Source organism: Rhinopithecus bieti, unplaced genomic scaffold (genome assembly GCF_001698545.2).
Source record: "Rhinopithecus bieti isolate Rb0 unplaced genomic scaffold, ASM169854v2 scaffold_51734, whole genome shotgun sequence".
Taxonomy (NCBI): Eukaryota; Metazoa; Chordata; class Mammalia; order Primates; family Cercopithecidae; genus Rhinopithecus; species Rhinopithecus bieti.
In genome coordinates this window covers 1,086,908-1,099,925 of record NW_016820683.1, presented here as the reverse complement: position 1 = coordinate 1,099,925, position 13,018 = coordinate 1,086,908, and the positions used below count along the sequence as shown (strand labels likewise).

Genomic DNA, 13,018 nt, shown 5'->3' with positions numbered 1-13,018 from the left:
AAGGTGAAAAGCTGTGGCTACAGTTGTTGCTGTACATGGCAGACTGGGGGCCAGGGTCATGGAGAGGGAACCAAACTCAACTCCTGGCTTCACAGATTGAGCTCAGTTCTGATGCCCAGTCTGATTGGAGCAGGTTTAGTCCCTTCACCCACCCCCCTGGAAGGGCCCATGGCAGTACTTTTGCTACCTCTTGGTCTGTGTCTTTCCAGTCTGTTTCACAGGACAGTCTTTTTCTCCCTGTCCTTTCATTATTAGTGCATTCTTCCTCTGGAGTCCACACTTCCCTTTCTCTTTTTATTACACACACATCCTTATGCTTTCTCTTTTTTGAGACGGAGTCTCAAACTCTATCGCGCAGGCTGGAATGCAGTGGCACAATCTCGGCTCACTACAACCTCTGCCGCCCGGGTTCAAGCAATTCTCCTGTCTCAGCCTCCCGAGTAGCTGGAATTACAGGCACCTGCCACTGCGCCCAGCTAGTTTTTGTATTTTTAGTAGATACGGGGTTTCACCATCTTGGCCAGGCTGGTCTTGAACTCCTGACCTCGTGATCCACCCACCTCGACCTCCCAAAGTGTTGGGATTACAGGCATGAGCCACTGCACCCAGCCTGGTCTTATGCTTTCTCATAGATGCAGCTTCCACCTGGATCTTGATGATTCCCAAGTCTTTCTCTAGTGCTGACCTTTTTTACAGCCTTAAGAACTATCTACATAACTGCCTAATGCAGCTCCACCTCATGTGCCACAGGGCCCTAAAATAAAACAACCCTCCCCCAAAGCGTGTTCTTCTGCCTCACTTGGGAATATTGCCATCCCACTCAAATCATAAGTCTGCGAACATCAGCAGCTCCTTCCTCTCACCAAACTGTCAGTTCTAATCCCCAACTATTCTAGTATATACTTCTTTATTCCTACTGCCACTGACTGCTCTGCTTCTGACATAGCTTCTCACCAGTCTTATGCTAGTTATCTTTTGAATTGGTTTTCCTACCTCAAGACCCACCCCTCCCCTACACCACTAGAATTACCTTCAAAAAGCAGAAATCCTTACTGCTTTGCAACGTGTCTCATCCACCCTGTAGATAAAACCCCATTCCCACTGTGGCCGGCGAGGCCTGGTCCCTGCTCGCCCCACTGTCCTCACCTCCAAAACCCAACTGTTTTCCGTTTCCCTTGAGCACCACATGGTTTCTGCGTGCCTTTGAACATGTTGTTTGTACCTGGACTGCCTTCCCATGGGCAGGACAAATTTCTTCTCAACTTGCAAGATGCAGGCTTAGGGAAACCTGTTCTGTGAACTCTCTCCTGACTCCCTCTTCTCACAGGTGATCTGGATGGATCCTTCCCCTGAGTGAGCAACTGCACTCAAAACACACACTAGGCTTACTTTTGTGTGTGTATACTGGCAGGTGGTAAGCTTCCCGGGTCTAAGGCTTCCTTATCACTGTCATTTAATATAGTGCCAGCACAAAGGACATTCCCAATAAATTCTTGTGGAATAAACACACATATTTTTACGAAAAAACTAAAATCAACTCAATACAACATGACATTCTGAGCTTACAAAAACAAAGCTGTGGCTTATCAGCTGTAACAGTCTATGAGGGCAGTGTGCTACTTGCACGGCATCCCCAGACTTCCTGGGAGAAGCAGTGAAGGAAATTTTGAGACTGATGGCAGGACCCTGGCACAAGAATGTTAATCTGATTTTTATGTCTTGGAAGTCAGGAAAGGTTGCCTAAGAAAAACAAACTCAGTCCAAAGTAGGAATGATCAGAAAGACTCATACCCAAACTTGGGGTATTAATCCAGCTTGCTCAACTAATTTATGCCCTCCAGCCTGGCCCCAGAAAAATCTGTCAATTCTTTAACAGAAAAGGCTTGGGAAAGTACGACTGCCTTCTGAAACCCTAAAACAACTGCAAATCACTTATAGTAGAGGCAGGGATGGTAGGGAATTCACCGAGGGTTACAAGAACAGCAGAGGCAGCTACTGAAACAGCAGATTCAATTCAACCAGCTTCACTGAATGCTTACTAAGTGCACAGCACTATGCTCAGCAAGTTTTCAGAGCAAGGGCCTACGTCCAGGTTTTACTGCAATTGTTGGTCACATAAGAATTAAGCAGATTAGAGGTGATAAATATGTTAATTAGGTTGACTTAATCATTCCACATTATATTCATAAATCACAATATCACTTTGTACCCCATAAGTATATGCAATTATAATTTGGCAATTTACATTAAAAATTAAAATTAAAAGAAATAATTAAGCAGATTAACATGTTAACTTTTGTGACCAATTTATTGGTGATTAAAGAAAAACCTTTGTTCTTTTTCTATATTGCATATTGATTTTATGAGGTGAGGTTGTTCACAAATTTTAGATGTATACTGCTTCTCCAATAAACCAGTGAGTTGAACATTGACAATGATGATAGTAATATGAATAATCATTAACAATTGTTTATGCTGTGCCCAGCACTGTATACCTTGGAAGTCTCAAAAAACTCTCAATTCAGATCTGATCCCCCTTTTCAGAGACCTTACACTATATGTAAGGAGAAAAAAGCTAAGCACTAAGCTGAGTGGCGCAGAAGTTTAGAGAATGCAGAGAAAACGGTGAGCTAGACAGACAACCTGTGCCGCCTTCAAAGAGAAACTGGGATTCCAACTGGAACTGACAGGATTGAAAGCAGTGATTCTCAAACCCTTTTGTCTCTGAATCCCTTTACACTTACTAAAATTATGGAGGCCTCAAAGAGCTCTTGTTTATCTTAATTTTAATTATCAATATTTGCCATAGTAAAAATTATAACTATGAAACATTAGAATGATTAGTTCATTTATTCGGCCAACAAACATATGGAAAAAAAGCTCACTATCACTGATCATTAGAGGAATGCAAAAACCACAGTGAGATGCCATCTCACGCCAGTCAGAATGGTGATTATTAAAAAGTCAAGAAACAACAGATGCTGGCGAGTTTGCAGAGAGGTAAGAATGCTTTCACGCCGTTGGTGGGAAAGTAAATGAGTTTGACCACTGTGGAAGATAGTGTGGCGATTCCTCAATGACTAGAACCAGAAATACCATTTGACCCAGCAATCCCATTACTGGTTATATTCCCAAAGGAATATAAATCATTCTATTATAAAGATACATACACGCGTATGTTCACTGCAGCACTATTCACAACAGCAAAGACATGGAATCAACCCAAAGGCCCATCAATGATAGACTGGATAAAGAAAATGTGGTACATATACATCATGGAATACTATGCCGCCATAAAGAGGAACGAGATCATGTTCTTTGCAGGAACACAGATGCAGCTGGAAGCCATTATCCTCAGCAAACTAACACAGGAACAGAAAACCAAACAGTGCGTATTCTCACTCTTAAGTGGGAGCTGAACAATGAGAACACATGGACACAGGGACATTTCTTGATCTGGGCCTGTTGGCTGGGGGTGGGTGGCAGGGGGAGGGAGATATTAGGAAAAATAGCTAATGCATGCTGGGCTTAATACTTAGGTGATGGGTTTACAGTGCAGCAAACCACCATGGCACATGTTTACCTATGTAATGAACCTGCACATCTTGCACATGTACCCTGGAACTTAAAATAAAACAAAATAACAAACTATTGCTTTTAAATTAAAATGGTATTTCAAAGGATCAAAATTTGAGGAAAGTGGCATTGTTTCACATCTTTGCAAATTTCTTTAATGTCTAGCTTGAGCAACAACAGCTGTACCCAAATATATACTTTTGCATTCAATCTTCTGTATCACATGTCTGGAAAAACTCCAATGTGCACTCATGAGAGAATGAATTTAAAAGGCATACAGCATCTTAGTATTATTAAAATAGTTGTGACCTCCTGAAAGGGTCTTGGGCGGGAGGAAGGGGCACACTTTGAGAAGTGTTCATTGAAAAAGATAAAGAAAATGGTCTAAGTAAGGGCTGGGCAAGAAGGATGTGTGTGGCTCCTAAGCTCTAATTTTCAAGAACACAAACCCCTACTCTTAACAGCTCAGCTACAACCAAGCTAACCTCCGTGGGGACTCTCAGAGACAGAGATGGCCAGCGCAAGGCGGGGTTCGGCCAGACTGTGCAGGGTGGTGCCATCAGGGAGGCTCTACTGCCCTGGGTAGCATTCTCTAGAGGCCACGTCAGGTTTTCCTCTCCAGAGCCTCCACTGTGCTCTCCTTCTAGAAGAGAAGCTGTAAATGGCTTACCAGAACTGCCTTGCCATGGCTTCCCGGGGCTGTGTTTACTAACTGCAAAATCATCTCCCTGCTGCAGTCTCAAAGTCTTCAGACATTTCTTGATCTGGCTGTCTTAAAAAGCAAATTTAACATCAGCCACGTAGCCAGGTTTTCCTTGCCAACAATCATGTGAGTTTGCTATTCTGTTCCTGTGCATCTTGCGCACTGTAAAAACAGTTCCTGGAGCATCATATGTCATGGATCTAGTTGCCATAAACTGAAAACATTTTCTTCATATTTTGTGGCACAAACTAAAAGCATTCTGGATGCGGTTTGCATACAGTCCATCTCTGGCCAAAAAAGAGGTTTAAATTTATGGATAAACAGAGAAAGGGGGGTAGCCACTGCCTTAGTTAAGCCGTTTTATTATCAAAGTCAATGTCTGATAGTGTGTATTTTTTAATTTAAAATTTTCCTGTGATTAATGTTCTGAAATTATGCTGCAATAAGTATAACCATGCTCATTTTATGTAGCAAGCTTAAATTTGTCTAACAGTATTTTATAGCTGACAGAAGCAGAGAGGAAACAGAAGCTTCTTTTTGGTCTCTTAAATTAAAATAAAATAAAAAATAGAAACAGTCATGAATCTATACAGTTTTTCAGTCCTTCTTTTATTTTTTAGTAAACATATTCCCATTAAGCCCTTAACAAGACAGGTCAGATCATTTCTTAAGATCAAAGTGAAACTAAAAACTTTAAAAGACCATTTCTGCTTCTGGGAATGGTAAACCAGGTAATGAAGACCAACCATTTTGTTGAGGTCTGGACAGAATATTTAAAAAATCTTAAAGGCAGAGGCATACTAATAAGTTAGCTAAGAATTACCACACACAAAAATCAAATTCAGGTGAACTGTGCACTCAGATGTGAAAGAGAAATACTAAAGCTTTTAGAAGATAATACGGGAAAATGCTTCAAAGCCAGGGGTGGGGAAGGATTTCTTAAATAGGACACACAAAGTACCTAGTATTAAAAACCAAATATGACAATATTAGACAAACATGACTACATGAAAATTAAGAATATCTGTCCATCAAAAGACATCCTCCCTCTTTTTCCGACTGGAACCATGGAGGGTGTAGAAGAGAAGAAGAAGGCTCCTGCTGTGCCAGAAATCCTTAAGAAAAAGTGAAGGAATTTTGCAGAGCTGAAGATCAAGCATCTGAGAAAGAAGTTTGCCCAAAAGATGCTTCGAACGGCAAGGAGGAAGCTTATCTACGAAAAAGCGAAGCACCATCACAAGGAGTACAGGCAGAACTGAAATTCGATTGGCGAGGGTGGCATGAAAAGCTGGCAACTTCTATGTACCCGCAGAACCCAAATTGGCATTTGCCATCAGGATCAGAGGTATCAATGGCGTGAGCCCAAAGGTCCGAAAGGTGTTGCAGCTTCTTCGCCTTCGTCAATTCTTCAATGGAACCTGTGTGAAGCTCAACAAGGCTTCAATGAACGTGCTGAGGATTGTAGAGCCATATATTGCTTGGGGGTAACCAAACCTAAAGATTAGATGAACTAATCTACAAGCGTGGTTATGGCAAAATCAATAAGAAGCAAATTGCTTTGACAGATAACACTTTGACTGCTCCATCTCTTGGTAAACACGGCATCATCTGCGTGGAGGATCTGATTCATGAGATCTATACTGTTGGAAAATGCTTCAAAGAAGCAAATAACTTCCTGTGGCTCTTAAAATTATCTTCTCCACGAGGTGGAATGAAGAAAAAGACAACCCGTAGAAGGTGGAGACGCTGGCAACAGGAAGGACCAGATCAACAGGCCTGTTAGAAGAATAAACTAAGGTGTCTACCATGATTATTTTTTTCTAAGCTGGTCAGTTAATAAACAGTACTTGCTCTCAAATTGAAAAAAAAAAAGAAGACGCCCTCGAGAAAATGAAAAAGCAGGCAACGTAAAACCAAAGGCCCATATTCAAAATAATAAAGGGTTCTAACAAGTTCTAAAAGAAAAAAGATAACCCAACAGGAAAAGGAGCAAGAGGCTAGATGAAACATGTCATCAAATGAATGACAAAAAAACCTAAATTATCCAAATGGCCAATAAACATATGAAAAGGCATCTAGTCTCAACAGTAAGTAAGGGCGACGCAAAAGAAAATCATGAGGCCAAGCACACGGGCTCACGCCTGTAATCGCAGCACTTTGGGAGGCTGAGGCAGGCGGATCACGAGGTCAGGAGATCGAGACCATCCTGGCTAACACAGTGAAACCCCGTGTCTACTAAAAATACAAAAAATTAGCCGGGCGAGGTGGCAGGCGCCTGTAGTCCCAGCTACTTGGGAGGCTGAGGCAGGAGAATGGCATGAATCCAGGAGGCGCAGCTTGCAGTGAGCCGAGATAGCGCCACTGCACTCCAGCTTGGGAGACAGAGTGAGATTCCATCTCAAAAAAAAAGAAAAAAAAAAAGAAGAAAATCATAATGATACACCATTATATGTCATAATGGCTAAAAACATCGAAGTCTGATATGATTAAGTGTTGCTAGGCTATGGAACAATAGAAATCTTCACACACTACTTGTGTGAATGTAAATTATTACATCTACTTTGGAGAATGGTTTGGCTTGATTCTCCTAAAGTTCAAGACAGGTAAGACCCATGACCCAGCAATCCCACTCCTAGGTACATACCCAGCAGCACGTATGCACGTGTACCCCAAAGGCACACACAGCAGCACTATCCATAATAGTCCCCAGCTGGGAACAACCCAAATATCCTCAATAGCACAAAGGTAAGGACACTGGTATATTCATAAAATAGAATGTCATACAGCAAAAAATGAAGGGACAGCCACACAGAACAACATGGATGGATCTCGCACACATAATGACAAGAACAAAAGAAGATACAGCATATGACTCCATGTGTTCAAAACCAGGCAAAACTATAATGTTTACAGGGACATGGGCAGTAAAACTAGAAAGGAAAATAAAGAAATCAAGAGTGGTTACCTGTAGGCGGAAGGGGAGCGACTCTGACTAGTGAAGGTCTAAGAAGGGGCTGTGGGGCCGATAATATTCTATTTCCTAACCTCAGAGGTGGCCATTTAAAAATAATTCATTGTTTTACATTTGTATTTTATGCACTTTTCTGATTGTGTGGTATATTTCACAATTAAAAGATTTAAATCAATCTTTTAAATCTTTAATTAATTTTACAAAATAAAATTACAAAAGGAAAAGTGGTATTTTTTGTGTAACTTTAAAAATTAGATCACAGGACCCAAATTCCTCAGATGGCATGCCAGGCCCTTCATCCTCAGCCTTGTCTTTCTAGTCGCATTCCTTACCACCCATCTTTCTTCACAAGTAGTCTGCCACACTTGCTCTCAATCGTGTGCTTTCTTTACCTTTACTTGTGAAACTTCTCTGCCTAGAAAATCATGTAGACATAACCCAATCACCTTTCTGCCAGACTAGCTACAAGCTGTTATTCAAGACACAGCCTGGGTGCCTCTCTTCTGAGAAACCTTTTCAGGAGACAGACTCCAGAGCCAGAATGACTGGTCTAAATTCCAGGTCTACCATTCACTAGCCATGTGCGCTTGGTCAAAATACCAGCCTCAGTTTTGTGGCCTTCTCGTCTGTAAAACAGGGTAAGGGGCTGAAGTGAAGATTAAATGAGTAAACATATATAAAGTGTTTGGAATGTGCCTGGAACAGAGTATGTACTAGGTAAGCGTGAGCTATTATCGTCAATACACTCTGACACCCTCCTCTCTGCTCCCCTTGTTAGATCCTCTGCTCTACCTTGTTAGATCCTCTGCTTCGGGGTTCCCATGGCCCAGTATTATAGTTATTTTCTTGTATACAGCCTTTATGGACAGTTAATTCCTCAAGAGCAGAGACTAAATCTTTCATATCCCAATCCTCCACCATCTATAACAGTGCCTGGCAGGTAGCAGATATTCACTGAATATTTGCAGAATGAATAAACTGACTCCAAATTTGGATCTACATCACATATAGAAGTAGTCCTTTGGTGCTGCTCTATCCTGTGTGCACACCACAAAATGGAAGCATACTCTTGATGGGTTTCCTATGGCAATAACCTGAGAATACAGGTGTAGACTCCCTCTGGATAGCAACAAATGAGGGTAATACTACTTGTCCTGTCCACTTGTTGTAAGGCTACTGTAGTGCTCAAATGATAATGACTATGAAAACAATTTTTCCCCCAAGACGGAGTCTTGCTCTGTTGCCCAGGCTGGAATGCAATGGTACAATCTCCGCTCACTACCACCTCCGCCTCCCGAGCTCAAGCGATTCTCCTGCCTCAGCCTCCTGACTAATTGGGATTATAGGCACCTGCCACCACGTCTGGCTAATTTTTGTGTTTTCAGTGGAGATGAGGTTTCACCATGTTGGCCAGGCTGGTCTTGAACTCCTGACCTCGTGATCCACCTGCCTCGGCCTCCCAAAGTGCTGGGATAACAGGCATGAGACACCGGGCCAGGCCTTCTTTTTCTCTTTTAAAAGGTAGACTCAGCTGGGCACGGTGGCTCATGCCTATAATCCCAGCACTTTGGGAGGCCGAGGCGGGCAGATCACTTGAGGTCAGGAGTTTGAGACCAGCCTGGCCAACATGGTGAAACCCTGTCTCTACTAAAAATACAAAAATTAGCTGAGTGTGGTGGCACATGCCTGTAATCCCAGCTACTCGGGAGGCTGAGACAGGAGAATCGCTTGAACCTGGGAGGCAGAGGTTGCAGTGAGCCAAGATCGTGCCATTGCAGTCCAGCCTGGGTGACAAAGCGAGACTCCATCTCAAAAGGTTAAAAAATAAAGGAAAAAAAGAATCATTATAATAGTCAAACAGTGTAAACAACCCAAACGCTTTGTTGTCCATCAAAGTAATCAACAAAGCAATCAACAGTAGATTTCTACTGGTAAATCCACCCAGTAGAAAACTACTCAGCAATAAAAACGAACAAGCTACTCATACTTACAACATGAATGAACCTCAAAAATACTATGCTCAATGAAAGCAGCCAGACGTGAAAGAGTACGTACTGTATGATTCAATTTTTAGGGGCTGCCTGGGGCATGGAGTGGAAAAAGGGACTGACAGCACTTGGGCAAGAGGGATCTCTTTGGGCTGATGGAAATGTTCTAAAACTGGGTTGCGATGACGATGGTAAAACTGTATAGACTTCTTTTTTTTTTTTTGAGACGGTCTCACTCTGTCGCCCAGGTTGGACTGCAGTGGTACAAGCAGAGCTCACTGCAGACTCAAACTCCTGGGTTCAAGCTATTCTCCTACCTCAGCCTCCTGAATAGCTGGGAATACAAGCACATGCCACCATAACCAGCTAATTTTATTTATTTATTTATTTATTTATTTATTTATTTATTTAGAGATGGACTCTCGCTCTGTCACCAGGCTGGAGTGCAGTGGCGCTATCTCGGCTCACCACAACCTCCAACTCCCTGGTTCAAGCGATTCTCCTGCCTCAGCCTCCCGAGTAGCTGGGATTATAGGCATGTGCCACTATGCCCAGCTAATTTTTGTATTTTGAGTAGAGACGGGGTTTCACCATGTTGGCCAGGATGGTCTCGATCTCCTGACCTTGTGATCCACCAGCCTCAGCCTCCCAAAGTGCTGGGATTATAGGCGTGAGCCACCACGCCCAGCCAATTTTTATATTTTTATTTTTTTAGAGATGGAGTCTCGCTGTGTTGCCCAGGCTGGTCTCTTAACTCCTGGCCTCAAACAGTCTCCCCATCTCAGCCTCTCAAAGTGCTGAGATTACAGGTGTGAGTCACCACAACTGGGCAATTTACTATGTTTTAATTGTATATCTAAACTGGGTGAATTATACAGTATATAAATTATACATCAATAAAGATGTTTTGTTATAATGCAAATATCTGGCACTCTTTTATAACTAGCTACGATTCTCACATATTTAAAATCTCATCCACACATGTGAGGCCAAATCATGTAAGACTAAGACAGAAGTCAGCTTTTAAAAATTAAAAAATAATTTAATGTCACATATTAAATATCTTAAAAACCCAAACTGCCTTCTCTATACTTATTTTCCAATCCAGGAACAACAAATAATGATCCTGATAAGCAGGCTTTCACTGTCATTGTTTATTTCATCCCACCTGTACAAACACACACTTTGGCCTCATCTGCATTTATAATTGGAAACATGAGTATCTGGCATAATACCCCCCTCCTTGTTTTTGTCCAACAGCAAGCATAAGTAAAAGGTAAATACAGAAAGCATAGTATATAATGGGGTTTTAAGATATATATATATTCATATGATAAACAGGATTTCTAAATAGGGTTTAAACTAACCCTTAGAAATTAACAGTTCTTTTACATATACAAATGTACCATAGTACTTCAGATTAAATTCTGCAAGTCCTAAAATCCTATCCAAACTAGTTTGCTGAACTGGAATTGTTAAATTGGATACTGCTTAAAGTAGGTCACTGGCTCGGCCATGAAAGTATTTGGTAATGCAGAGATCTACTTGCAAAGTCATCTGTCATAATGAGATTTGACTTAGACAAAACCGGAGAAGCGACACCAGTTGGGTGTCAATTGTCAGCTGTATTTTATTCAAATAAATCCCATTTTAGATTTATCTCACTGCAGATTCTTGAACTGGGAAATAACAAGATGAAAGAAGTGTTTTCCAAAGAGTAAATCTGGTGTCCATGTTTAGAAAATGCCTCTTTTGCTTCCTGTCCTTTGTCCCACACATCTACTCAGTCTCTAAAGCCCATTAATCCTTCTTTTGAAATGTCTTTCAGCTTCATTCCTTTCTCTCCACTTCTATTCTCACCACTGCAGTCCTAATTTGAGTCAGGAAGCTTTCAAGTACAGGAAAACTAGAAAAAGAAGCCAAACTAGAGACCATTAGAGTAATCTAAAATGGGAGTGAAGAGGACTCAGTCTAGAGCAGTGGTTCTCAAAGTGTGGTCCCCAGACAGCAGCAACAGCACCTGGAATCCTGATAGAAATGTAAATATTCAGACCTTACCCCAGAACCAGTAAGCCAGAAACTCTGGGGGTGGCGCTGGCAATGTGCTGTTAACAAGCCCTCTGGGTGATTCCGATATAGGTTAAAGTTTGAAAATTAGTGATTTAAAGAAGCACGGGCCAGGCACGGTGGCTCACGCCTGTAATCTCAGCACTTTGGGAGACCGAGGCGGGCGGATCACAAGGTCAGGAGATTGAGACCATCCTGGCTAATATGGTGAAAACTGTCTCTACTAAAGATACAAAAAATTAGCTGGGCATGGTGGCGCATGCCTGTAGTCCCAGCTACTCGGGACGTTGAGGCAGGAGAATCGCTTGAGCCCAGGAGATAGAGGTTGTGGTGAGCTGAGATCATGCCACTGCACTCCAGCCTGGGCAACAGAGACTCCGTCTCAAAGAAAAAAAAAGGAGCTGAAGAGAAAGGAATGGGCCCAGATGAGGAGAGAACTTGGGGACCTGCTGAGAATGTCTTCCACAATGTCCCTCCAATCTCCAACCCAACCTATCAGAAAAGAACTCTTCTCCAAACCTATCTCTAGGTGTTACTGACTTTTGATATCACAACCCTCTACAGTGCTTAGGTTCAATCTTCCTTCCCTCCAGTCTCCATCCAATATAATACAGTCATCCCTCAGTATCCTTGGGGGATTGGTTCCGGACCCTTGGTGTATACCAAAATCCATGGCTGCTCAAGTCCCTGAAACAAAATTGTAGAGAGACTGACCACAGTGACTCATGCCTAAAACCCCAGTCTTTAGGGAGGCCAAGACAGGAGAATCGCCTGAGGCTAGGAGTTTAAGACTAGCCTGGTAAGACCCATAGTTAGACTGCATGTCTATAATTTTTTTTTTTTTTAAATTAACCTGACACGGTGGTGTGCACCTGTAGTCCTAGCTACTGAGGAGGCTGGGGCAGGAAGATCACTTGAGCCTAGGAGTTTGAGGCTGCAGTGAGTTATGATTATATCACTGCACTCCAACCTGGACAACAGAGAGAGACTCTGTCTCTAAAAAATAGACCAGGCACAATGGTCACGCCTGTAATCCCAGCACTTTGGGAAGCCAAGGGAGGCAGATCACTTGAGGCCAGAAGTTCGAGACCAGCCTAGGCAACATGAGGAGACCCTGAGTCTACTAAAAATATAAAAAAAATCAGCTGGGTGTGGTGGCACAGGCCTGTAATCACAGCTACTAAGGAGTCTGAGGCACAGGAACAATTTGAACCTGGAAGGTGGAGGTTGCAGTAAGCCAAGATCACACCACTACACTCCAGCCTGGGCAACAGAGTGAGACCCTGTCTCCATAAATAAATAAATAAATAAATAAACTAAAAAGGCGGTGGCTCACGCCTGTAATCGCAGCACTTCGGGAGGCCAAGGCGGGCAGATCATGAGGTCAGGAGATCGAGACCATCCTGGCTAACATGGTGAAATCCCGTCGCTACTAAAAATAAAAAAAAAATTAGCCAGGCGTTGTGGCAGGCACCTGTAGTCCCAGCTACTGGGGAGGCAGGAGAATGGCGTGAGCCTGAGAGGCGGTGTTTGCAGTGAGCCAAGACTGCACCACTGCACTCCAGCCTGGGCAACAGACCGAGACTCCATTTCAAAAACTAAATACATAAAATAAAATGGAGAAGTATTTGCATATAACTTATGCAAATAACTTAATGCCCCCTCCTTAGGTACACATCTTCCTGTATTCTTTAAATGTAATCTCTAGGTTAT

The 13,018-nt window shown here is 42.5% G+C and overlaps 1 pseudogene; it reads left to right on the top strand.

Annotated features, from left to right (window-relative positions):
- Nucleotides 1-5,346: 5,346 nt before the first annotated feature.
- Nucleotides 5,347-6,327, top strand: LOC108520469 (60S ribosomal protein L7 pseudogene; annotated as a pseudogene).
- The last annotated feature ends 6,691 nt before the right edge of the window (nucleotides 6,328-13,018 follow it).